Here is a 27,532-nt window from a genome sequence, read left to right as displayed (position 1 = left end):
TCATGATAGTCTTAAATACTTTTTAGAAAAAATATTATCTTTAGAAGAACAAAAAAAATGGGTCACAAATATGTTGGGTTATGACTTTGACATCATCTATAGAAAATGGAAGCAAAGATTTGTTGCAGATGCACTCTCAAGAAAGGATGAGGTTGTGGAAGCATTGTTTTGTGCTACTTCTATTATCCAACTAGATTGGATAAACAAAGCAAGGGATGAATGGAAGAAGGACGAAGAAGTGTGGCCACTCATTCAAAAGTTACAGAAGATCCCAATTCAAACAATATTTCCAATACTTGAAGAGGAAGGAAAAATCATATTGGAACCGGGAGTAGTCACAAAAACAAGAACCCGACAGCTACGAAATCGATCAATTTCAGAGTATCTCATCAAGTGGAAGAAGTTACCCGCTGAAGATTCCACATGGGAGGACAAGAATTTTATACAAAAGCATCAAGAACTATTCAAGCGTTGAGGACAACACTTTTTGAAGGAGATGGGCATGTTAGGCCCCTATACTACTAGTGTAACCCATTATTGTTATTAGTACAACCCCCTTATTATATAGTTGTACCCATGTATTCCCCATATTGTTACTATTGTGCCCCATAGAAGCCCACTATTTTTATTATTGTGCCCTTATATTATTATTGTTATGTTGGCTCTGATTATATTATGACCCCTTAGACTCCTATATATAGAAAGGAGGTCTGTCATTTGTACATCCAACAATTGTTCATTTGTGTAATGTAAAGGAGGTTGCCTCCTCGAAGAGGCTTATTTCTAAGGCGTTCATCTATCTTTTCTATCTTTTTGTGAGCTAGTTTCATAACAAGGACTTGACGGAACTAAGCCCGGTGACAGGAGAAAGATGGAGAGAAAGAGCAGCAAAAATATGGGAACAAGAGCTGAGAGAGAAAGATTATAAAGCCACACAGAGGGCCTCTGCGTGATAGATAAATTGTTCATTTCATGGGGAGCCTTCGAGGATGAGACTCGCTTTATTTACGGAGTCTGACAATGTTGTCTGTACATTGTGATTTTCCTGATTCTATTAAGCTTCTTAGTTCTAGATTTTTGTATTGAGGTGACTGATGCCCACCTTGATGCCCTCAGATTGAGTGCAGTTCTCTGTACTTGATAGCTTGAAGTCATATGGGATGGATTTTTTATCAATTTCATTATCAATTCTGGATTTTCCCATAGGACGATTGACCGCCAAATTGGCCTGTGTATCAGCTGTACCATTATTTTATCTTAGGATATGATTGTAGGTGACTTCTCCAAGATACTCAAGGTTTTTTTCCACCCTTTTGATTATTTGGCTCAGAATCTGGTTCTTGAGGCTTCTTCTCTCCACCATCGATCAAATAATTATTTCTAAATCCCCCATTATGAATGGGTTCTTCATACCTCATTGCCTTAATATTTCCAATCCCAAGAGGAGGTTGTATACTTCTACCCTATTGTTGGATAATTCTCCTAATCCCCATTCATAAGTGATGGGATTTATTCCTCCTGGATCAAAGATGAGACCTCCAACTCCAGCCTTACTTGGATTAGACATAGAATCTCAATTAAACAATAAGCAAGGCCTATTTAGCTTCTCCATCCATGCTTTAAAATCCTCTTTTTTAATTATGATTTTCCAACTCTTAGTGCTAATAGTAGATCTATTAATGGTTGATTTTCTTATGTTTTCTTTTTCTACTTGCTCATCGCGAATTATAACCAGATTCTTTCCTCATGCTGCATATGTTTGATATATAAATATTTAGCTCCTTTGGAATTGATGAACTCGGTTTTCATGCTCCAAGTTTTAGCTAGTATTGTTCTGTTGCTTGGGATGTGATCTTTGAAGATCCTCTGGTTTCTTGTTAAGAAGATTTTCCAGCACATAAATGAGGGCAAGCTCACCTAATATCTTTTGATTGTTTCTTTGCTTTTTAAAGTATAAGGATACTTTTTTTTCCAATTTGTTAGGAGCGATTGCAGAGGAAACGAATGTTGAATACTTATCCCCAGAGGTCTTAATAGATCTTTCCAACAAGCTCGAGCAAAGGGACATCCTACGAAGAGATGTTGGATGTTTTCTTCACTTTTCTGACACATTTCACAGTGTGAAGGGCCTTCATAACATTTATTTTTACGGTTGTCAGTAGTAAGATCTTGCCTTTGAGGAATGTCCACATGAATACTTTGATTTTTGGTAGGGATTCTATTTTCCATGCCTCCCTCCAGTGATCCCAATCACTATTTGCTTGCTGATGTAGTGAGGCATATCCAGATTTGACTAAAAAATATCCTCCATAAGGATCCCAATGTAGGGATTCATATGAGACCAAACTCAAAGGTGAAGCCCCTTTAAGATATGAGATTAGAGATCTCCATTGAGGGACAACACTTGGAGGGAGATTGTGGACTCTCCAATCCTCCCAATCTCCATATCTCCAAATAGAGATGTCTTCCAGCGTACTGATGCCTTTTGAATTCATCCACCTTCTCAGGTCTTGAATATTTTCTTGGAAAGTTATAGGTTGATTTCCCATTATTTTGTCCTTCCAGATTTTGATGAGTCTACCATTCCCTGGGATCTTAGAGGAGTTTTCTTTGATTAGGGGAAGGGGTTTCTTAATCAAACTCCAAATCTGGGAACACAACCTTATAGGGAAACCTTTTTCTAGTAAGAAGGTTCTATTATGGTTCATATATTTTTCTTCCAAGATTTGCTTCCACTAGCAATTCTCTCCAGTTATAAATCTCCAAGTGATTTTTTCCTCGAGTGATAGATTCATTATCCCAAGAAGTCTTATTTCCAAGTTGCCTTTCTCATAGGGTTGTGTTACTTCATCCCATTTCACTAGACTGTGCTTCCTTGTTTCTACTTTACCTCCTTGCCATAGGAACCACCTAATTACTAGCTCACTTTGTTTGTGTATACTTGCCGGAGCTAGTATTACTACGTACTAATAAATTGGGAGTGTTGTGAGTAATGCTTTGATTAATACCACTCTTCCTACCATGTTTAGCCAATTCATTCCCCAATTTTGCACCTTTTTTTTTCATTTTTTCTACGTACTTATTCCATAGCTCAATATTTAGATTTTCTTTGGAGATAAGGAGGCCTAGATAATGAAAGTGGCTCCATTTTTCTTGTAAGGGAATTTCCAGAATTTCTGATATTTTTTTGTAGATCACGCAGAGGAGAGTTCCATCCAAAGTTTCTACATTTTTTATTATTTAGAAGTCAACCAAAGAATTCCATAAAATTGTTCAACACCTTTTTTATTCTTCTTGCCATTATACAGGAGGCCCCTCCCATGACTAAGGTGTCATATGCAAATAGAGAATGGTTTATGCTCTTTACTGCAGGAGATATTGAGAGACCTGTGATAGATTTCTCTTGTCTGCACTTCTCAAGGTTTTGGCTTAGAGAGTCCACCACTATAATATATAGGAAAGGAGAGAGTGGGAAGCCCTGACAAAGCCCTCTTAAAATTTGGAAATATTCACTTGCTCTTCCATTGACCAATGGAGAAAACCAGGGGCCTACTATACAGGCTTTTATTATATCTATTTCCTTTTTTGAGAAACCAAATCAGTGAAGGACGACCATAAGCAAATCCATATTGACCCTATCAAATGAATTTTCCATATAAAGATTTATAATGATACCTTTTTCCTTTTTAAGAAGGCTAGATTGGAGAGCTTCTTGGACAATTAGCATATTGTGAAGAATTTGTCTTTTTGGAACGAATCCTCCTTGATTTTCTAAGATAATTTCTGAGAGTACTGATTTTATTCTATTTGTCAGAATCTTTGTAATAATTTTGTAGGAGGAGTTACATAAAGAGATCAACCTGAACTTTCTAAAAGTGTTTGAATTTAGTTATTTTCAAATTAGAGCAATGAAGGAGGAATTTGTGAATCCTCCTATCTTGAATTTCCCAAAAACATTTCTGTTCATTCTTATCAAGTATTTTTTATGGTACTCCAATTATTTTTATAGAAGGAGATAGGGAACCCATCCGGGCCTAGAGCCTTATCTGGATGTAGATCCCAAATAACAACAACCACTTCCTTTTCTTCAACTTATTTTGTTAATTCACTATTTTATCCATCGCTGGTTTTTTTGAGGGTATGCTGTAGAAATTCTTCATACTCACTATTTGCTACTAAGGATTATAACATATTTTTGAATGCCTCCTTCTTTATTTCCTCTTGTCCTCTCACTTCTTTACCCTCATTATCCATAATTCTGTCAATATGGTTTTGCATTCTCCTAATCCTGGTAGTATTATGGAAGAAGGTTGTATTCTCATCACATGATTTAAGCCATAAGCTTCTGGACTTTAGTCTCCACTCTTCTTCTTCCACTCTATTTTTCCTATATAATTCCCAATTCGCTTGTTTTTCCTTATATAGAATCTCCTGGGTTTCCACTTACTTCTCTTTTTTGACTTGGATTCTCTCTATTTATTTGTTAATTCTTGCTTTCTTTTTTGTATTTCTATTTTTTTTCTCCTTGCCCACTCTTTCAGCTCTTCCCTCAATGATTTAACTTTAGTTTCCTAGACATAATTAGGAGAGCCAATAATTAGGAGAGCCAACAATTTGATTTTCCCAAACATCTCCAATAATTTTTTTAACTTCTTCATCGTTGTTCCAAATGGAACTGAATCTAAAAGGAACAAAGAAAAAGTTCTCTAATAACCCAAGTGAAGTGCCATCAGTTTGTGATCCAATGCTATGTTATGAATGAGTTTAGACTTTATTTAATTGAAGGAGGTGGCTATTGTGTCCTCGATTAGCAATCTGTCCAGAATTTTCTTTATATTATTTTTACCAATTCTTTTGTTACTCCATGTATACTTCCCATTGCTAGGAGGCATGTACACTAATCTGCAGTTTTCCATGATAGATTCTACCATTTCCCTTGATGGATGAACATTATATTTCCCACCAAACTTCTCCTCTGGATTTAGAACCAATTTAAGATCCCCTGCTATTATTATGCCTCTGTTTTGGACCTGCAATAGATGATTTTTTAAGGTGTCCTAACAGACTTCCTTATCCTTGTAGTGATTTGAGGCATAAATGTTAACAATGCAGTATATCTCCTTTGTATTTTATTTTTTTTCAGTTCTATTTTCATCCAATGTAGCTCTTTTGTGTCTAAATCGTCTCCCACTTCTCCGTTTTCCATAATGTACAAATCCCTCCTGAAGCTCCTACTGCTAGGATTGATGTTCCTTAGTAGTTTTTCATTTTTTGAATCATTGTTTCCATTTCCTTTTCATTTATCTTTGTCTCTTGGATCATAAAAATATCAGGCTTCTCTAACACTATTAAGTCTTTCATTGCCTTGATTTTTGGCATAATTCCCATTCCTCTATAGTTTCAGGAGACTATATTCATTATCACTTGGAGTTGAGGGTAGAGGGACCTTTCCCTCTAATGGGTTGAGTGAGTTTCTCCTTGTTTTTTCTAGAGATGTGTCCTATGGTTGTTGGGGGCCTAGATCCATATCCTTTGCCACTGCTTCATCTCTGATTTCTCACTTGGATTTTCTTCCTTCCCATTTAGGGTGGTACAATGAGGAAAGGAGATCTTTGGAGATGGTTCGAGTGACTATTCGGTCGAAGGAGGAATGGGAAGGGCTATGGGAGAGAATGGGACAGGTGAGGGAGGGAATGGAGGGGAAGGGGAGGAGCAGAGTGGAGGTGGGAGGGGAGGAGGGAATATCTGGGTCCCCAAAAGAACTAAAGGGATTAGAAGCCAAAAGATCCAAAGAGGGGGGGGGGGGGGGGGGTTAGAAGAAGGAGGAATAGATCAGGAAGGAGAGGAGGTATATTTATGAGGAGAAGGAAAAGGAGTTGAGAAGGAGGGAGGGGGGAGGGGGAGAGTCAAGGATGAAAGGGAGGAGATAGAAGAAGGATGGGATGAGGATTTGGGTTTGGTTGCTAACTTTTTCTTCTTGATATGCTCCGATTTTAGTTCCTAGTTTTCTATTTCTTTTGTTTCCTGATTTTTAGTACATCTATTTGAAAAATGACCATATTCATGATATACCTTGCATTTGAATGGAATTTGTTCATAGTCTAGCTGTTGAATGTGAAACTAACTATCCACTTTGATGTTGATTGCTTCCAGAAGTCCTTTCCCCAGATCTACTTCTACACATATTCTCATGTAGGCATGCATGTTTTCCTTTGGCTCACTTCTATCGATATATTTCCCCACTGCATTTCCTATTGCTTTAACAGATTCATCTCCCTAGCAATGTAGAGGAAGATGGGGAAGCTTCACCCATACTGGCACTCCATTTGGCACATCCAACTCTGTATCAAAGTTCGGAGTCCATCTATTGAGATAAAGCCATCTTGAATCCATGAAATATGGCCCATTTTTGAAGATTAAATCTCTGTCCTGTTTCAATTCAAAGTGGAAGGTAAAATAACCTCTTCCAAAAAAACTGATGGAGATTTTGCCCATGATAGATGAGGTCCAATTTCTCTCCACCCATTTGAGGACCGAACGAGGAGAGGGCCAGAGACCAGTAAACTAACCCACCAAACCTCATTAGGAGAGGGACAAAGCTGCACTGTAAGGAAGGGAGGGAGGAAGAATTATTTGGGGTATTTCATCGATCTTCTTAACAAACTTTGATATGGACGGTCTGGGACGAGATGAACCCAGGAAGGAGAGCAAAGAGGCAAAGGCTTCCACATTTTCTCCCAGCTGAGCTGAAGCTCTAGCATATGAGACAGGAATCGATGCATCCTCAGGAAGAGGCTCCACATGATCCATCACGTACCAGTCGATGGCAGCAAGCCCCGGGAGAAGGAGGCCCTGGGAGCCGAAGGAAAAAGTCACGCTTAGAGATTGAATTCGTCAAAGCAGGAGTAGAGCACGCGCTCTCAATGCAATATCTCCTTGTTACCGTGCAAGGGATAGTTAAATATATCAACGATCCATCTAATTATTAAAAAAGAGATAGTTTATGCATCAATAATTAGAAATATGTTATTTATAAATATGAGTATATAAAAATTTAAGATTCATACAAAGCTTGGAATGTGTAAAACTAAACAAGTGTTCTCATTCTTAACATACCAATCCTGAAATATATATCAATAACTTTATAAAAATAATCATTTTTTAACGATATTATATAGTTTATAAAAAAATATGGTTATTTTTTAGTGTAAAATAATTTTATCTTATAAAATGTGGGGAAACCATTATAAGAACAAAAAAATTGTATATTGTCTTTTGAAAAAAAAGAACATTAGAAAATGGATGAAATTTATCCCCTAAATTTTCCTAAACAAAAATTTTTGGACAATATTTATTATGAATATACAATTGAAAAGTGTGATGTTTCCTTCTATTCAAATAATTCATTTGTTAATAAATGGACATTCTAACACATTCCATAACTTGTCCTCTTTGTATGTAATAATATATGTTATATAGTTAAGTTTCTTCCATGTAATTGTTTTAAATAATGGAGTTTAACTACAGACATAGTAAGTGACAAAGTGGGTGGCCATTCTTAAAAATGACACTAAGTCATATGGGTGTTATGATATCTTAAGGGATTATAATTAGAGGTGGTTGGGGTTTTTTATTATATTTGATTTTGCATCTTTTATATCTATGTTGTTAAGATTTGGAATATTTGAACTTGAATTTTATATTTAACAATTTTTATGTAGGAATTTGAGATGATTTCTATTTTAAATCTAACATGAATTTAACTAGGAAAATTATGTTATATGAAAAAATAACTTAATGTATAAAATGATACTAAATAGAACAATAATAAAACATTAACTCTTATATTGCACACATTGGAAGAGAAAAAATTATCATAATATCTTTTATTAGTTGTTGAATATCACAACATATAATTGATGTTTTGTTCAGGAAAGTAGAATATTTTGTATAGGACAAATACATCTTCGAAATTAAGTTTATACTAAGAGGGTTTGTGAATCAGTATAAAAGGATTTAAAACAATCTAAATAATTGTATACCACAACAATCTAATAATCAACATTAACACATTATGAACATATAATATATGTGGAAACCCATGCGATAAAAAACCACCAAAATTCTACAGATTAGATGAATTTGAAAGAACCAACTTCAAATTACATCACTCTTTTTAAGAACCAACCTACAAGAGACACCAACCCCCTTTTCTTTGTGGACGCCATCCTGTGAAAAAAACCAATGCCACTAATAATTACATGCACTAACTCAAAGGAGTCACCAATACCCTAATATTTAAAAGAACCACTCAAGGGGACACCAATCCCTTGATGTTCACATGAACTAACCCGAAGGAGGCACTAATTCCATAATATTTATAGTCACCAACGTAAAGGAGACACTAGTATCCCCATTTTTATAAGAGCCAACCTAAATGAGACACTAAGAGCCAACCTAAATGAGACACCATTCCCCAATATTTATAGGAACCGAATTGAAGGAGACACCAATCTTATAATATTTATAGCAACAAACCTGTAGTTCCATACAAATCCCCTTTTTATATATATTTTTGACTCATGTCCAATGACTCTTTATTTAAATTTGACTCAAAAAATAATCTTTAATTCCAAATTTACTTTCTTTCTTTGATCTTACTGGGCATTGGAATCCATTTTTTTGGTTCATGATCCAATCAATCTTCCACCAAATATTTGTTATACCTTCTCATATCTACAATGGACACTACTTCCTTCCTTGAAATAACTCTATAATTACCTCAACACTTCAGATATGATTTTTTTTTTCACGCAGCAATTCTCTTCAAAATCTCTCTCTATATATATGTGTGTGTGTGTGTGTGTGTATTTATATATCCCCCCACTTTCTTGCTAATTCCACGTCTTTCCCCATCTCTCTCCTCTCTCTCCCCCCCTTTTTTGTTAGTTTTCCTCTTTCATCTTCCCATACCCTCTCCCTCCCTCCATTTCCACCATCCAAATATATTTATATCCATCTCTCTTCCTTTCTGGCCTTCCTCCATCTCCCCTTCTCTCTTCCTCCACATTGTCCCCACTTTCATTCTTATGTTTTTCTTTGTATATTTATCTCTCTTCCCATCTCTCTCTCTCTCTCTCTCTCTCTCTCTCTCTCTCCATCAAAATTTAACTCTGTCACTTGCCCCTCCTTCTCTCTATTGTCCCTCCCTCTTTCCTCTTATCTCTCTCTTTCTCTACTACCAATATTTCCCTATTTTCATTTGCATATTTTTCTCTATCACTTTCTTGCTCCTTGCATATTTATCTCTATATCAACCCTACCATTCTCTTTATTATGACCTCACTCCCTAAAAATCTCTCCCTCTCTCCTTCTCTCTCAACCTATTCTCCTTTATCCCTATAATCTATTATCCGCACTCTCTCTCCCTCTAATCCCATCTCTTTCTCCCTCCCCCATTTGTTCTCTTCCACCTTACTTAACCTCACCCCAAATCTCTCCCTCATCACATACCTTCTTCTCTCGTTTCTCACTCCCTCTCTACTCTCCCTTTATCTCCTTCTCTCCACTATCCCTCACTCCACTCTATCTATATCTCAATCCCATCACACACACGTAGTCTCCACATCACTCTCCTCTTTCCTCTCCATATTTATCTTCTATCCTCCTTCTCTCCCCTTCTCTCACCTCTCTAGATCCATTTCTATATCCCGCACTTCCTCTATATCACTTTCTTAGCCTCATAGGATATATCTCCCTATTCCTCTTATACTACCTCCCTCCATGCCCCTCATTTCAGTTCTATCTTTATCTCCATATCCACCTTTCTCTATTTCCTCCTTCTCTCCTCTCTCTTTCTCATGCCCAACTCTCTCTAGAATGATATCTATATCTCTCTTTATTTATTTGAATCTTTTTCCCTCTCTCTCCCCTAACTCCATCTCTCTCTCTCTCACTCCCTCTATTTTAGTCTCTCCTTCTATCTTTGTCCCCTTCCATCTCTCTTGCATTCCTAGCTCTCTCCTCTCTCTCTCTCTCTCTCTCTCTCTCTCTTTGTCTCTCTCTCTCTCTTTCTTGACTCTATACCACCTACAACTCTCTCTCTCTCTCTTTATATATATATATATATATATATATATATATATATATATATATATATATATAGATATATATAGATATATATGTATGTATCACTCCTTTTCTCCTTCTCTCCTCCTCCCTTTTGTTTCGTCTATTTCTCTATCCCTCCCTCCTTCAATAAGTCACTACTTCATAATAAACCCCCTCCAAATCTCCTCATCTCTCTCTAATCTATAGCTCCATATGTATCTCCTTTCCTCTATCAATCTATATCTCTCTCTATTATCCTCTATACTTTACTCCACCCCCTCTCTCATTCTCTTTCTCCTCCTACTCCATTATCACCTCATTATATCTTAATCTTCCTCTTTCTTCCGCTTCCATTTCTCCCTCTCTCTATTCCCCCACCCTTGCATCATATTCTCTCTCTCTCCCTCTCTCTATTCCCCCACCCTTGCATCATATTCTCTCTCTCTCTCTCTCTCTCTCTCTCTCTCTCTCTCTCTCTCTATCTCTCTCTTGTCCCTCTCTCCTTCTTTACATTTCTCTGTGAATATCCCTCTCTATTCTACCTTCCACTCTAATTTCTTCCTTCAAAAAAACCTTGTTCCAACATTGTCCTTCTTTTCCTCCCTTTTATGGAAACATATAACTAAATAAAAGAAAATATAGATCAAAAACTTAAAAATAAGCCTCTTCAAGGGGACAACCTTCTTTACATCACATAAATCAACAATTATTAGATGATACATATGACAATACCTCTTTGGTATATATAGGAGTCTAAGGGGTCATGATATAATCAAACTCTACTTAACAATAATAATGTAAGGGCCCAACATTAACAACAGTGGCTTCTATGGGGCAAAAAAATAACAATAAGGGAGCTACATGGGAACAATAATAACAATAAGGGGGCTACATTAAAAATAACAATAATGAATATAAACTAGTATTATAGGAACCTAACATGCCCCTCTCCTTGAAAAAAGTTTTGTCCTCAATGCTTGAGCATTTTTCGATGCTTTTGTATAAAATTCTCATCCTCCCATGTCGAATCTTCAACACATAAATTCTTCCACTTAATGAAATACTCTAAAATTGAACATTTATGTAGCTATCAGGTTCTTGTTTTTGTGATTTCTTCAAGCTCCAATATGATTTTTCCTTCTTCATCAAGTTCTAGCAATATCGTTCGAAATGGGAGCTTGTCACTCATAACCTTCTTTAAGAATGAAACATGGAAAACTCGGTGTACTCGGGAAGATGTAGGAAACTCTAATTTGTATGCCATAGTACTAATATTTTGAAACACCTTGTAAGGATCATATACTAGGGTGATAATTTATTATCCTTCTCAGCTTGATTGAGAAACATTTGTTTGTATGGTTGTAGCCATAAAAATATCGACTTTACTATGTCAAAACTTACTTCATTGAGATGTTGATCTACCTATTGTTTCATTTGATTCTGCACCAGAGTGATGTTATCATTTAAGAGTTGGAGAACTTGTTGTTGCTCGATGTGATATTCCACTTTTTGAACCTTAAAATTTCCTCTTAAAGGTGATGTGATGTATGGTGGATGATATCGATAAATTGCCATAAATGGGGTAATTTTTTCTATAGTATGGAAGGAAGTTTTATACCATGATTCAACCAGAGTAACCACTTGATCCATTTTGTTTGTTTATCTTATACAAAGAAACAAATATATCCTTCCAAACATTTTTTCACTCTCTTAGTTTGTCTGCCAGATTGAGGATGATTAGATGAGCTATAAGTTAATTGATTGATTAGCAAGACAAGAAAATTTCTGTCAAAAAATATCTAGTGAAAATGGAATTTCAGTCACTTACAACATTTTTTAGGTTTTCTTGTAGCTTTTTAATTGTTTCCATTAATGCAATAGCAAACGTACTGGATTTAAAACGATGATATAATGCACAAAAGTGCACATAATTGGTAAGTCTATCAACTACCACCATGATGCCACTCTTTTCTTTGGACTTGGGTAAACTTGTGATAAAATCCATTGAGTCCTCCTCTTAACGCTGACTTGGAATGGATAAAGGTTGTAACAGACCCGAGGTCTTAATTGTCTCAACTTTATTTTGTTGTAAAACCAAACATTCTACCACAAACTTCTGAATATCATATTTAAGGTGATCCCAGAAAAATTCCTTCTTGACCCTATGGTAAGTTTTTAAAAATTTCGAGTGCCCTCCTAAGGGGGAAATGTGAAATTACAAAAGAATCTTTTGTTTAAAATGAGAATTCTTACATAGATATAAGTGATCTTTGTACCATAATGAATCATTTTTCCAGATAAATGTATCAAATGTATTGGGATCTTGCTGCAATTTTTGAATGAGTGTCCACACCTCTTCGTCATTCTTCCATTCATACCTTGATTCAGTTATCCAACTAGGTTGGATAAAAGAAATGGAAAAGAATAATGTTTCCATGTCCTCATCCTTTCTTGAGAGTGCATCGACAACAACATTTTGCTTCCCTATTTTATAGATGATTTCAACGTCATAACCAAAATATTTGTGACCCATTTTTTAATATTTTCTAAAGATAATCTTGTTCCGAAAGGAATTTAAGGCTATCATGATATAGTTTTATCTTGAAGTGTCTACCCATTAGGTAAGGTCACAATTTATTTAGTGCGTGTAGTATTGCCAACATTTCCTTTTGATAAATAGGTTTGTGTAAATAATTTCCCTTGATTTGATGAATTTCAAAAGAAATGGGCATTCCTTCTTGGATTAGAACAACAAAAATTCCATTTCTTGAGGCAACACATTCCACAATAAAGGTTTTTGTGAAGTATGTTGTATCTAATACTGGTGCTTGGCACATTCCACTTTAAGATGTTCAAAGCCCTTATGTGCTTCTTGAGTCTAAGAAAATGCATCTTTCTTCAGTAATTCCATTAGATTTGTTGTTATTACCTCATAATGATTAACAAAGTTGTGATAATACCCTTGTATAACCAATAAATCCTCGAAGATGCGTTATGATTGTGCAGATTTCCATTCCATAATGGCTTTAATTTTGTTAGGGTCTACCTTTCAACCCTCATGAGATACAATATGACCCAGATTTTCTAACTCTTGTAGTCCAAAAGAAACATTTGGAGGTTTTTGTATATAATTTTTTCTCCTCCAATAATTTGAGCACCCTGTCAACATGTTGAAAATGATCCTTCTAAGACTTCTTATAGATTACCATAACATAAGAAAATTCTAAATTTTTCTTTCTAAGGGTTTGGAAATGGAATTCATCAAACCTTGAAATGTGGAAGGTGCATTAGGGAGGCCAAAAGGCATGACCAAAAATTTATTATGACCTTCATGAGTTCTGAATGTGGTTTTCGGAATGTCTTTAGTCTTCACTCTAATTTGTTGATATCCTAAATGAAGATCCATTATGGTGAAGTAAATTTCTCCATGTAATTCACCAATAATTGATTAATGACATGAATGGAAAAATTATCTATAATAGTGAGCTTGTTGAGCTCCCTATAATCCAAACACATATTCCATTATCCATCCTTCTTATGCACAAATACTACTGGAGCAGAGAAATAACTTTGCCTATGTTGAATAATAAAAACCTCTAGCATTTATGTAACTACACGTTTTGAAAATTTCACTCCTTTGGCATAGGGATACCTATAAGGCCTAATGTTTGGAGGAGCACTTTTTGGAATCAAGTGAATAGAAATATCATAATCTCGAATAGGTGGGATGCCATTGGTAGTATCAAATGCCTTAGAATGATTATCCAAGACAGTTTTTATAACTAGAGAAATGAATGATTTCAATGTTTGAACCTCCAGTGAACATAATTGTGCAATTACACCCCATTGTTATTTATTAAAAAAATTTCTCATGATCTTATAGCTTATTATCTTCCATGGTTTCCCTTAGATACCCCTAAAATAACTTCCCTTTCCTTCCCATTTAAATTTCAATAAAAGTACTTGAAAATTAAAAGTTATCATCTGTGAATATTGTAACCATTGGACTCTTAGTACAACATCAACACCACTCATAGGAATGGAAGGCATTAGAATATTCAACACATATTATCCCATGGTTAGCTTGATATTATGACACTTTCTAGATAAATTTATAGTTCCTCCATTTTCAACCATTAGTTGACACTCTAGTGTTGGATATAGAAACCAATTCTATTCCTTGTTTATCATACAGTGAATAAAATTATGGGTACTACCTGAATCAATCAACACTATTACATTTTTTTCTTGATATATCCCTCTATATTGAGAGTTTAAGGAGTAGTAATTCCCACAAATTCATTAGAATATATGGTTGGATTCACTTCTTCTCTTTCCATGGTTGATTTTGGTTGTATATCCTCTTCCTTTGATGTTTCTTATCCCTTTTCTTCCTCCTCTTCACAATATATGTAAAATAATTTCCCTCCTCTTCACAATCTATGTAAAATAATTTCTTCTTAGCACACTGATGACCTTTAGTGTATTTACTATTATAATTGTAATAAATCCCTTTTTCTCTTTTTCCCTCCAATTGTTGCAGTGTCAACCTTGTAGCTTGTGGGAGGCTAGGAGCAACAAAACTTCCATATTTATAATTATGAGTGTTATACTTCCTTGTTGCCATGATTTTGCTTTCAACTTGTCTTGTCATCCTGAATGTCTTCTCTAATGAATTAGGTTCCCAAAGGTGAACCTCATGTTAGATGTTATCTTTTAAATTCCCTTTAAAGACATAAATCTGAAGCTCCTCTGGAATATCAATTACCTTGGTGTTCAATTTTGGGAAGTCCTCAGTGTGCTCCACCATTGAACCTTTTTTTTAGATTTATCAATTGGATAAAGAAGGTGTTTCTCTTTGTATCCTAATAATGTGCTATCATTTCCTCCATAAAAATTAACTATGTGATAAGTGGTGTACAAGAACAAATAAATTTATGCCATACAAACTAATTTGGTTCTAGTTATAAAGATACAATTCATTTGCACATCATGTAGATCGAAATATTGCTCTATTTGTAGTATCCATGTTACCAGATCCTTGCGATCAAAATTGTTCATATCGATCTTTGGAATGTGGTTGGTCTTCAACCCAAAGTTAAAGCCTTTAAAATCATTATTAGCATTTGTGTTCTCATCATGAATTTCATGGAATACCTTGTCGCCATTAAGAATCATGTATTTTAGCAACTTTGTCAAACCTTCCTTCAAACCTTGCATGTATGCTTTTAAACCATCCATGTTGCATTTTATGTATTATTTTAAACCATCCATGTCCCCTTCTAGTTCATCTTTGGTTGCTCTTTGTGAGAGAGAAACTCCATAATTTTGATATATCATGTTGAAATTCTTCCTCTTCATGCGTCATATTATAGTTTCTTGAGGGCTTGATGAGTGTAGGGTTATTCTGTTTGGGAGGAATTTTAGAACCAAATACTGATATTTATGCTTCAATATTCCCTTGGAATTTCTTCATACAAATTTTTCGAATAAAAATTATGATTTTTTTTAAAAGAATACAAACATTTTTCTTTCTTTTAGGAGCTCAATCTTGAAAGGGTTGTCTCTCTATATATTTAACCCTCGAAGATTTGAAAATTTTTCCTATGATATCCCTCTGAGTATTGTTTCTAATGCCACAATCCATACTGAGATTATATTAGTAAAGAAAAAATTATCCCCAGCCTCCCACAATGACCTAGTTATGGACAGGTTCATGAGAGGAAACTTGTACGCAATTTCCTGTGTCAATATTTTAATCTTCGGCCCAAAAAATGATATACAAAAACTTAAATTATGTGCAATTTCAGTCGCTTTTTTTGAATTCCAAATCTGATTCTTATAGAGAAAGCTATGATTATTTTCCCTAGTTCACATGTTTGAGACGGAATTATCGAAAGTGAAAAAAACTCTAACTTCTTTGGACCATATCTAAGAAAATATAATGAACCAAGATCTAAGATTTTTACACAAAGTTCACCATGATTTGGGCTCCACGTGGTTGAAATTTAAGCTTTTGAAACATCATATAAAAATATGTTAGAGAAAAAAACACGAAGTCATGTTTGAAGTTGCAAAACCCTAGAATCTAAAGATCTAATACCAAATTTTATGCAACCAAATCACAAAACATATGAAAAGTTAGATGAATGATTTGAAAATTATCCTCTTTGAGTGGGAAACCCTCCTTTATATAACATAAATAAATAATTCTTAGATGATACAAATAGCAATACCTCCTTGGTACATATAAGAGTAAGGGGTCACAATATAATGAGAGCGTACATAACAATAATAATGGAAGGGCATGACACTAACAATAGTGGGATTTTATGGGGCACAAAAATAGTAATAAGGTGGATACACTAATAATAACAATAAGGATACTAGACTAGTATTATAGGGACCTAACAGTCCCTAACTCTCCTTCATCTATCTCTCTTATTCTCTCTTACACTAACACTTTTCATAGCTCTCCAAAATTTTATCTGACTTTCCCACTATCTCTACAACTATTTTCCCCTCACTCACCAACTCATTATTTTGCACCCCACACATTTTAGTTTCCCTTTCTTTTTCCCACTATTTACCTTGGTCCTCTACCCCTCTCCCTCCTACTCTCCCCCCAACCCAACTTAAACCATTTCCCATGTATTAAATTCCCTAGTTATAAGAACACACACAACTTCCTACTACTATGGCACACATGCACTTTTAGGACTAGTATTGTGCATACATTTTAAGTGTCAAGATCACACACATGTTTTATTTTAATTTAATTTTTCCCTATTAGGAAGCTTATGTGCATGATTAGTTGGTTACTTTAGTCAAAATTTTATGTTTACAAATTTAAATTTTGTTATCCTAGTGGTTTTTCCTACATATACATGAAAACATAATTTTTTGAGAAAACATGTGTGTGTGCACACACGTGTGGAGTTATTTTTCTGTAGGTTATAGAGATCGGTTTTCTATGAAACTAAATAAAATTATGTAGTTGATTGTGTATATTTTACATATATCATTTAATTAATAGTGTTTACTACTTTTAATAAATTTTCGTCTTGGCATATATCAAAATAATAATATACATCATTTTTTTATTTCGATTATATTTTTTTTACATGGAAAATAAAATACCAATGATAGGGAAACCTAAGATTCACATAATCAGACACAATTTATAAATTATATAGTGACAAAGCTAATTCATTTTTTACATTTCATATTTCTACACCATATTTAAATTCATTCTATATATATCTCTAATGATTTCTCCAACTTATCATATTATTATTTTTCTAAGTTTCATTTTCACTGACACATCATGAGAGACCATTGTTAGCTTTCACCCATCCAAATATGTCCTTTATCAATAGAAGCTAGGAATATTTTTAATAATCCATACATATCATAGAGTGTGGGAAATGCACACTTTAGAAATTCTTATGATTCTCAAACTATCAAAAATAAGATATTTGATGATATTTTGGTACAAATATGCAAAATTTGAAGGATTTTTTAGTTTTAAGAAAATAAGGTGAGTTTTAAAATAAAATACTTTTCTACTATAGAATGTGGATGAAGCATTATATAAAAGAATACCTCTGAATCTTCTTTTAGAACAAAAAAAGGATAGAGAATTAATACATGGATAAAATTTCTTCATAATTTTTTCTCTTATAAAAAGGAATTTTGGACAATTTTATAACTAATATACAATTGAAAAATTCTTGCATTCCATTTAAGTAAATCAATTGCTAAAAAGTTGACATAATTGCATATTTTTTTCACTTATGTTATTTACATGCAGTAGCATTGTATACTGAAGTTTGTTCCATGAAAATTATATTTATAATGGAGCTAAGTATTCACTTGAGTATCTAACAAATTACGCCACCGACACTAAAAATTTAACAAAGTAATCTCAATTTTCCAATATCCTCAGGAATATGAAGATTTGAATTCTAAGGTTGTTGGGGTTTCCTAATATGTTTGAGTTTGCATGTGTAGCTTCTTTATTATCAAGATTTAGATAGTTTGAATCATTTTGATTTTAATTTCATACTTAACTTTGTTTTTATGGAAACTTGAGACATTTTCAATTTTACTCATAAAAAGATTTAGTATAATGATTTATAACAATTTAATAAGTAAATATAATAATAAATAGAACAATAATAAAGAATGAAATCTTATCATAAAGCATAATCAAAAGCCACCATGAACCAAGATAGAATAGAACATGAAACCACATGACTAAATTTGATAGAAAATCTTTAAATTTTGACTCTTTAACCAAATCCATTATCTGGCTTGCAATGAAACTTAACTTAAAAAAAAATAACCAACCTATTCTCACGTTAAACATTGAGTAAGTGAGGTTACTATGGGCCTACTTCTCTTTACATTTCATGCTACATTGTTAAACCACTCTCTTAAATTAATATCTTATTTTTCTCTCATGAAAGTCTAGTTAAATACTTTACCTTAAAAATTAAGGTAAGGGGGTCACTGAAACCTTAGTTTTCATTCTTAAAATTGCACAATATCAATTATATAACCTATTATTAGTTGAAATCACTAATGATATAAAACTATTCAACATTTAGAAACCTAGAAAATTAGTTTCTTATTGTCTCGATGGTTTCTACCATCTTACCATCATTTAGTGAGGTCACTATAGGCATGAAAGTGATAGTTAATATAAAATCCCAAACTATAATGTATTTTGATATAACTTTTACTCATAATCCTCATCCCCTGAAATAAAACAAATGCCTACGCTTGGTTGCTTAAAGGTGTATAGAGACCCCATTCGAAGGTGTTTTCTTAAATTGCTCTAATGTCAAGAATGTTACCCCACACCTATGACACCTAGTAATATACACATTATAATATGAGCGATATGCTTTAAAATTTGTATCCATCTCTTATAAATTTATTTAAATAACAAAAAAGAAGAACTATCCACTTATGGTTTCGTATTTCCACGATTATTTGAAAATTTATACATATCCATCATTTCTAAATATTACATATTCATTATCGTTTTTACATGCATATCCTTCTCTCTATGTCCTATAGCTCATATGTCCTATAGCTCATTGAATCTCTAAACATTACATATTCATTATAGTTTTTACATACATATCCTTCTCTCCATATCCTATAGCTGAATGACTCTAGAAATCATACCCTTATAATATTTAAGGTCAACTTTCAATGAGATAGAAATTATCAAAAACTTTTGGATAAATAAAAAATTATAGATAAAATAAAAAAAAATCACATCGTTCTATATAATTTATTATAAATTTTATACTCTATATAATTATATATCTGATAATTTATATATATAATTTATTATAATTTTATTATATTGAGATAGATAGATATATAAAATTTAATTTATAATTTTATTTTTTTTTAATTATGATTAAAACATTTTAAGTAATTTTACTATTTTATATAATGGTTATTAGTTTTATATATTTTTTTGGTCAATTTTGTTCGAAATAGAGAAAATTTGTGTTCTAATTGCAAGTTTAAGTATTGTAGTGTGGACAGTGCAAGTTTCCAAAAAAAAAATTTGAAAACATTGAATCCATTCTATATATATATATATATATCTATCTATCTATATATATATATATATATATATATATATATATATATATATATATATATATATATCGTAAGCTTCTACATGAATCAAATATGTCCTGTGCAAACTTTTTATTTAATTTTTTCACTCTAAACAAGGTTTGCACTTCAAGGGATTTGATCCCTCTAGACTCTTGTTAGATCTGTGATTAAAATAGATCTATACTGGTGTAACACCATTGATGTAGGTGGAGTTTGTGAATTAAAGTTATCTCTAGATACAGGTCAACGTTCCTAATCTAAAATAAGTGTGATTTGTACTCTGTCATGTGGGCATCATCATTTAGCTACTAATAACTCTAAAATATCAAATTGTTCTTATAAAATGCAGCATCTCCTTGTTACGATGCAAGGGGTTGTTAAATATACCCACAATCCATCTCATTATTAGTCCCTACCTACGGCACCGCAGGGACTTTTAGCGTTCAATCCATAGTTGAATCGCTATTAATTCTAGCCTTGACCATCAATTTATACGAGTTAATTACTCTTTAACCGAGTTTTATGCTATAGACTTTCGGTGCAAGAAAATTTTAACCAAGGTTTTCAATTTACCCTCTTATTGCCCGCTGACCCAATGTTATTTTAATGTGGGCAACTTAATTTATCGTTAGTTTTCTTAAAACAAAGTTATTCTTATCACTGTTCTCCAAAATTATTTTGGTGCCTGTTCTCCGTGCCCTGCATGCAGCGCCTTGCATGCGGCAAGTGCCAGATGTTTGATGGCTGTGCAGAGGCATCCATGTTTGTCCAAAAGTCTTTTGTCTGGAGCAGAGCAGCATGGGAGAGAGTGAGTTTCAGTTTCGAGCTAGTTTGAGGAGGAGAGCAGAGAATGTCAGGAGAAAAGTATCCACCAGCAGCATCTTAGCTAGTATCCGAGCCAACAACAACATCTAAGGGAGAGCCACCACCATTACTAGCACCAAATCAAGAGTTTCAAGTGTCAAGGGGGGAGCTTCAGCTTTAGTTTTAGCCAAGGAAGAGAGGAGGCGTTTCTTGATTGATTGGGATTCTTACTACTTGTAAGTATGTTTAATGGTTTCATTTTACAATGACCTAATTTTACTGGCTTTACTAGTCAAGATAATATTTGCATTTTAGAATGATTGATGAAGACCTCGGGTGGTGGAGTCTAAAATGGCAAGAAAATCGTTGCTGTTACCCGGTGCCCATGCCCTCATGTTAGTCCGCTATAGGGACATTTACCTCAGTCCAGCCCAGAAGCCTCCCGCTATCCATTTTCTCCTCGTCATCTATGGAGGTTACATACACAGAGATACAGAGGGGATAGCTAGGGCAAAGACATACCCTTGGAAATATCGATACCATGGGGGGCAAACGGCGTTTTGGGGTCCGCCCTCTACTTCCAATCCTCACGAGGAGCTAAACGTGGCTGTAACTATCCATTCCCTCATGTTAGTCTTCTATAGGGACATTTGCCTCAGTCCACGAGTGTAACGCCCTGCGGTTCCCACCGGGCGTGCGCACCATTGTTTCGTGAAATTAGCTAAGTATTGGTCGCATCGCACTTGGGCGCACAAAGTATTATGAGCGTGCAAAGGGTGTTTATATGCGACGGAGAAACGATGTTGAGCATACCCAAGCCGACGGTGGTAAATGAAGGCGAGGGGGCGCTCATGTAATGTTTTATGGAGTCGTCCAAGGTGGAACGCACAAGGAGTAGTGCGTATATATATGGCAGGACTGCGGTACATTTCATCATCGAATCTTCGCTCTTGTCAAAACGCACAAGGTGTAGTGCGCATAGAAGGAGAGGCGCAGGTTGGATGTGACATATGGTTGGATGAGCCCGCCGATTCGGGCGTTCCGGTTGGAAGTCGGTTGTGCGTGGTGTGCACGGGCGCCCACCGCACGGTAATTTGACTTGGTTGTGTGTTGAGGTTCGGGTGTGGGTTGTGCACGGGTGCACCCACCCGCCCAACAACACAAGGGGTAAACGCATTGTATAACTTGTATTCTCGGTGGAGTTTTGGCAGACCGCGTGCACTCTTGCACGGGCGGGCGCCCTCCCAGTTATGTAACTTCGCATATATAATAAAACAGATTGATTATTATTATTTCTGAGTTGATTTATTATTGTTATGTTGTTAATGCTTTCCGCACATTAATAATATGAATTCAGTTTATTATGAATTGTTAAGGCGTAGTTCGTAAAGTTAGTTAACGACAGAACAAGTTATTAACTTAGGCGGTGCCGCACCCGCTCAATTAAACGAAAAAAGAATTGGGGGCGTGACAGTTGGTATCAGAGCTTCGGTTCGGTGAAGCTGTTGAGCAGGGTTGCTCGTGACAGGTACTTGCAGATGAAGGAAACCGTTTCACACGAAGTGGAACAAGGGTTGTTTCAGGTTGCAGGTGACTTAGTGAATATGGAGAAGGCTGAAAAGGCAGTGATGGTAGATGAACCTACGAAAGGTGAATCTAGCCATAGTGCAGTTAAAGCTCTCCGATATGAAGTGTTGGAACATATGATTCGATGGAGTTCAGAATGGGTTTCGATGAAGGCCGAGAACATGAAGATTGGAGAGAGTTGTTCGGAACTAAAGAAGGAACTTGAAGAACTCAAGAGCCAATGCGGAAGTACGACAGATGTTGAACTCAATGAACTTGATGAGGAGGTCCAACGAAGTGGTCTTGATCTTCAAGAGCTCTTTGATGAAAGAGCCCGGTTGAGGAAGGAAAGTGCCCGGGTGGAAGCCGAAATCAAGCAGGTTGAGGAAGAGATAAAGAAGAAGCTTCTTGGTAAGAAGGTTGTTGTGATTGAGCAAGAGGAGATCGACTACATTGATAGGTTGGGAACTCACTACCGAGATCATCCAGAGGATATTCGGAAGCTAAGTTCCATGAACTTGGTCAATGGACACTTGGTTGGTGCACTTGAGCAGAACACCGTGGAAGGAAAGCTTGAAGCAAGTCAAGCTAGGCCGGGGCCGAGTTCCCTAGAAGGGCCAAGCAAGGAGGTGAAGTACCTTAAGAGGAATGTCAAGAAGGAGCATGAGCCTATTGACACTTCTGAGGCTGAATTCTTGAAGAAGGTTGCTGAGGTGAGACACAAGACAAAGCGAACAGAAGGAGGTGATTCCTTGAAGCTAAGTTTTGTGCAGGTGACCGTGAAGGGGAAGAAGTTTGCAGCTTTGGTTGATACGGGAGCTACTCATAGCTTCTTGAGTAGGAAAGCAGCAAAGTCCTTTGGAAAGAAGACAAAGATGGAAAAGGAATGGAGTGCTTTCAAAGCTATCAACTCTACCATTAGAGCAGTTGATGGTGTATTGAAGGACACACAGGTGAACGTAGGATTGTGGTTCGGGAAGTTGGACTTGAGAGTTGTGGACATGGATGATCATTCTATGGTGTTGGGGCTGGACTTCATGGAGCTAGCACAAGCCATGCCAATGGTGGACCGGGACATTCTCTTGATCACAGCTGAAGGGAAAACCATGATGGTACTGATGAATAGAAGAAGTTGCTTGGGGTATAGACCAAGGATGGCTTCTATGACTTTGTATCCCAAAGACCCGAATGTGAAGCATGAGGATGTGGAGCAAAGAGGGCTTGGGAGTGTGACTCAAACAACGAAGGAAAGGAAGCTAGTGGACTTTGTGGCAAGACCTGGAAAGAAGAATGAAGGAAGTGAGAAGAAAACCTCATGAACATGGAGACATTTGATGGGAGCATCTTCTACTAAGGATCTTCACAATGGAGTTGCAAATGAAGGAAGCCCGAGTGCTACTTCAAAGGCAGTGGTTGATGAGTATTATGAAGGTAGAGATCCTACTGGGATAGTGGACTTCTGCAGGTATGCCATGGGCATATATGACTTTCAGTTGACAAAGAACAAGCTAGGTGAGCTTGGGTGTACATGTGAGGAGATTGAAGCTGTGCATAGATACTTGAGGACACAACATCAATATGACACATGGGTGGATGAGAGTCAGGGAGGAAACTTCTTGGCCTTCCTTTCTCTATAGATAACCTTGGAGGAAGGTTGGTGTGGAGGCCTTGGTAGGGAGGAACCACATCAACTTTGAAAGGGGCCTTGGAGGAGGCTTCTTAATGACAGATGCAGACTTGGGTGAAGATGGCCAGAGGTTGAGATGGAGTCTACATGGGTTGGACATCATGGGCAGCTAGAGTCATGGACATCAGGTTGGTTATATGAAGCATGTTGCAGATGGGATGGAGTTTCCATGGACCTGAGCATGGGATGATTGATAGATTCTTGATGAGTCTGAGATGTAACAGAAGTCAGGGGAAGACTTGTGATGGCATAAGGATGTGCATTCTTATGGTTTGGGCATATGGTTGGACTGATCACTCGACTAGTTCGAGTCATGAGGGGTACCAATGTGCAGAGATATGTTGGCATTAGTCAAGACATGGTGACACATGTGTGTTGGCATCTGATAGGGAGACTACATGGAGGATGGACACATGATGAGGACTACATGAGATGTTGCAATGGAGATTGTGACGTAGAGTCAACAATCATGGATCAAGAAGATGTCTGGTGGAGAGCATACCGTGGAGGAGCATACCTTGGTATGATGAGCTTGGTGGTAATGGTCATTAAGCCGGGACATAGTGGAGAGGAGTCTCTACATGTGTTGCAAGGATGTTTGCCTTGCGAAGAGGAGTTCACATCACAGTTGAGTGATGATCTTGGTGGAGAGCTACCGAGATGGTATGTTGTTGATGACGACAACGATTTCAGGTGGAGGAGGATGTAACGCCCTGCGGTTCCAACCGGGCGTGCGCACCTCCGTTTCGCGAAATTATCTAAGTATTGGTCGCATCGCACTTGGGCACACGAAGTATTATGAGCATGTGAAGGATGTTTATATGCGATGGAGAAACGATGTTGAGCATACCCAAGCCGACGGTGGTAAACGAAGGCGAGGGGGTGCTCATGTAATGTTTTATGGAGTCGGCCAAGGTGGAACGCACAAGGAGTAGTGCGTATATATATGGTAGGACTGCGGTACCTTTCATCATCGAATCTTCGCTCTTGTCAAAACACACAAGGTGTAGTGCACATAGAAGGAGAGGCGCAGGTTGGATGCGACATATGGTTGGATGAGCCCGTCGAGTCGGGCGTTCTGGTTGGAAGTCGGTTGTGCGTGGTGCGGACGGGCGCCCAACGCACGGTAATGTGACTTGGTTGTGTGTTGAGGTTCAGGTGTGGGTTGTGCACGGGTGCGCCCACCCGCCCAATGACACAAGGGGTAAACGCATTGTATAACTTGTATTCTCGGTGGAGTTTTGGCAGACCGCCGTGCACTCTTGCACGGGCGGGCGCCCTCCCGGTTATGTAACTTCGCATATATAATAAAAGAGATTGATTATTATTATTGCCAAGTTGATTTATTATTGTTATATTATTAATGGTTTCCACACATTAATAATATGAATTCATGTTTATTATGAATTGTTAAGGCATAGTTCGTAAAGTTAATTAACGACAGAACAAGTTATTAACTTAGGCGGTGCCGCACCCGCTCAATTAAACGAAAAAAGAATTGGGGGCATGACAAGGAGCCTCCCGCTATCCATTTTCTCCTCGTCATCTATCGTGGTTACATACACAGAGATACAGAGGGGATAGCCAGGGAAAAGACAAATCCTTGGAAATATCAATACCATGGGGGGGCAAATGGCATTTTGGTGGTCCGCCCTCTGCTTCCAATCCTCCTAAGAGGTTCCAGCCCAAGGAGGAGGAGGCAGAATTGGACGAGGATGTGTTTTTGAAAGAAAGCCTTTTGAGAGACGAAGAGCTCCTGCAGGACAGCGGCAACCCAGGAGTTGAAAGAAGGTAACGTCTCGCTGAAGATTGGAGGCAACCCTGGCTGTAGCTGTGCAGGTATTGACCTAGATCCTAATTATCGGGCTTCATACCCACCTCCCTCTCGGACTTCAGATCCACTTCCCTCTGGTGCTGGCTTTCAAACAACATAACATAACATGATATGCTTTTAATGTTTTACCATTATGAATCATGATGTGTCATAACACATGAATGTGCATCAATTTTGTGACAAGATCATTCTATTGTTAACTAGGCACATTTATTTTATATATTTTGATTCTATATTATTATAATTAATGCATTGACATTAGGATTAGCTAATGCATACTAATTTTTAATCTATTTTATGCATTGTCCTCAAGATTAGTCAATACACATTTTTTTAATTGTCCTTCTCCCATTATATGGACAAGAAAAATGGAGGAGCAGGCATTGTGCACAAATTCAATCACAAATCAATTTATATTTTTCACAACAAAGCCAAATTACAAGCGAGATAAATAGTGGTCATGAGATCCAACAATTTCTAAGAGAGGAGAATATTGTTGAGAAAATATCTCAACAGACTCTAACCACTAACACACAAAATCTTCCTACATTCTAATGTAAGCATTCTTTCAAGTGGCCCTTTAATTCTTACATTTACATCATTACAAAGATTAACACAAAAATGAAAAATTACAATTCACATGTCACATATTTCTGAGTGGTCTTCCTCGACACTTATCCCCACTTTGAAGTCTCCCGGACAATGCTCTTTTCACCACCACAATATTCGATCTTCCCATTCAACTCATTTAAGACATAATCACTTCTAACCATATTTGATGAGCTCTGTATAACTGAATCTTCTCGATCTCCCAAAGGACAATTGATAGTGGACTGTATGGAGCAGTCAATTATGAATTTGACCTCCCGAAGAACAATCTAGATAGTGCACTGTATTGAGCAGTCAATTATGCATTTGACCTTTCTACACGCATGGATGTCATTACATAACCTGTAACTGATGATCTTGAAGATCGAATCACAAGAAGACCCATCAGTATATAATAGAATCACACAATCAAATTAGCAAAACTTTCTTTTCGCACCCAAGAATATTGAAAACTGTTATTTATTCAATAATTGGTCTTAATAGGTTTAAAATACAAACTCCAAATAAATTTAAAATCAAAACCAAGTTCAAAGCAAGACAATAATCTCAACGAACTTTCACTTGCTTAGATCCCGAGGTTTACTGTTCTTGTTGAAAAGAGAAAAGGTATAGGTCTCCATGGTCGTTCCCCGTCTCTTGAGTGTTTAGGAGAAGACCATATGGTTTTAATTGATAAGTCAATGACAAGTGGGATAGTGGAATATCCCAACACTTCCATAACCAAGAAAAGTGTATTAGCCATGTTGTCAAACACATTGTTGTAGTTTCGATCTGTGTCTTGCAGGACCGCACATGTGGATTTAAAGAGGGCGTAGTCCAGCAGAATGATGTCTCTGTTGCCGATGTAGTAGTTTGGAGGATAAGTTTAATTTCTGGAGTATGGAGAAAACCCATATATATGATAGGGGAAACCATCCTGGAAGGCATACTGGTTAAAATGTTGAGGAAAGGTTGACAAAGGATGAACTGAAAAGTGGAGCAAAGATTGCTCTTCTAAATATTCTGAATGATTAAATAAATTGCATTGTAAACATCAATAATAAATAATTGAAGTAAAACTCGACACCTATGGAGTATAACTCAAGTAAGACTAAACTACTTATGACACCTAGCAGACAAGAAATCAAATGTGATGACATCTAACCAACAACTAACTGACAGTGAGATTAATATCTCAACATCCCCTCCTAATATCAACTGTTACATGTAGTGACACTTACAATGCCTAGTTGTTCTCTTTGAAATTCAAATACATTCTTGCCCAATGGTTTTGT

Source organism: Pinus tabuliformis, chromosome 9, assembly GCF_031772625.1.
Source record: "Pinus tabuliformis cultivar Carrire ecotype Pingquan chromosome 9, CPIR1, whole genome shotgun sequence".
NCBI classification, from domain to species: Eukaryota; Viridiplantae; Streptophyta; class Pinopsida; order Pinales; family Pinaceae; genus Pinus; species Pinus tabuliformis.
The sequence above is the reverse complement of the archived record's forward strand: the minus strand, read 5'-3'. Positions refer to the sequence as shown.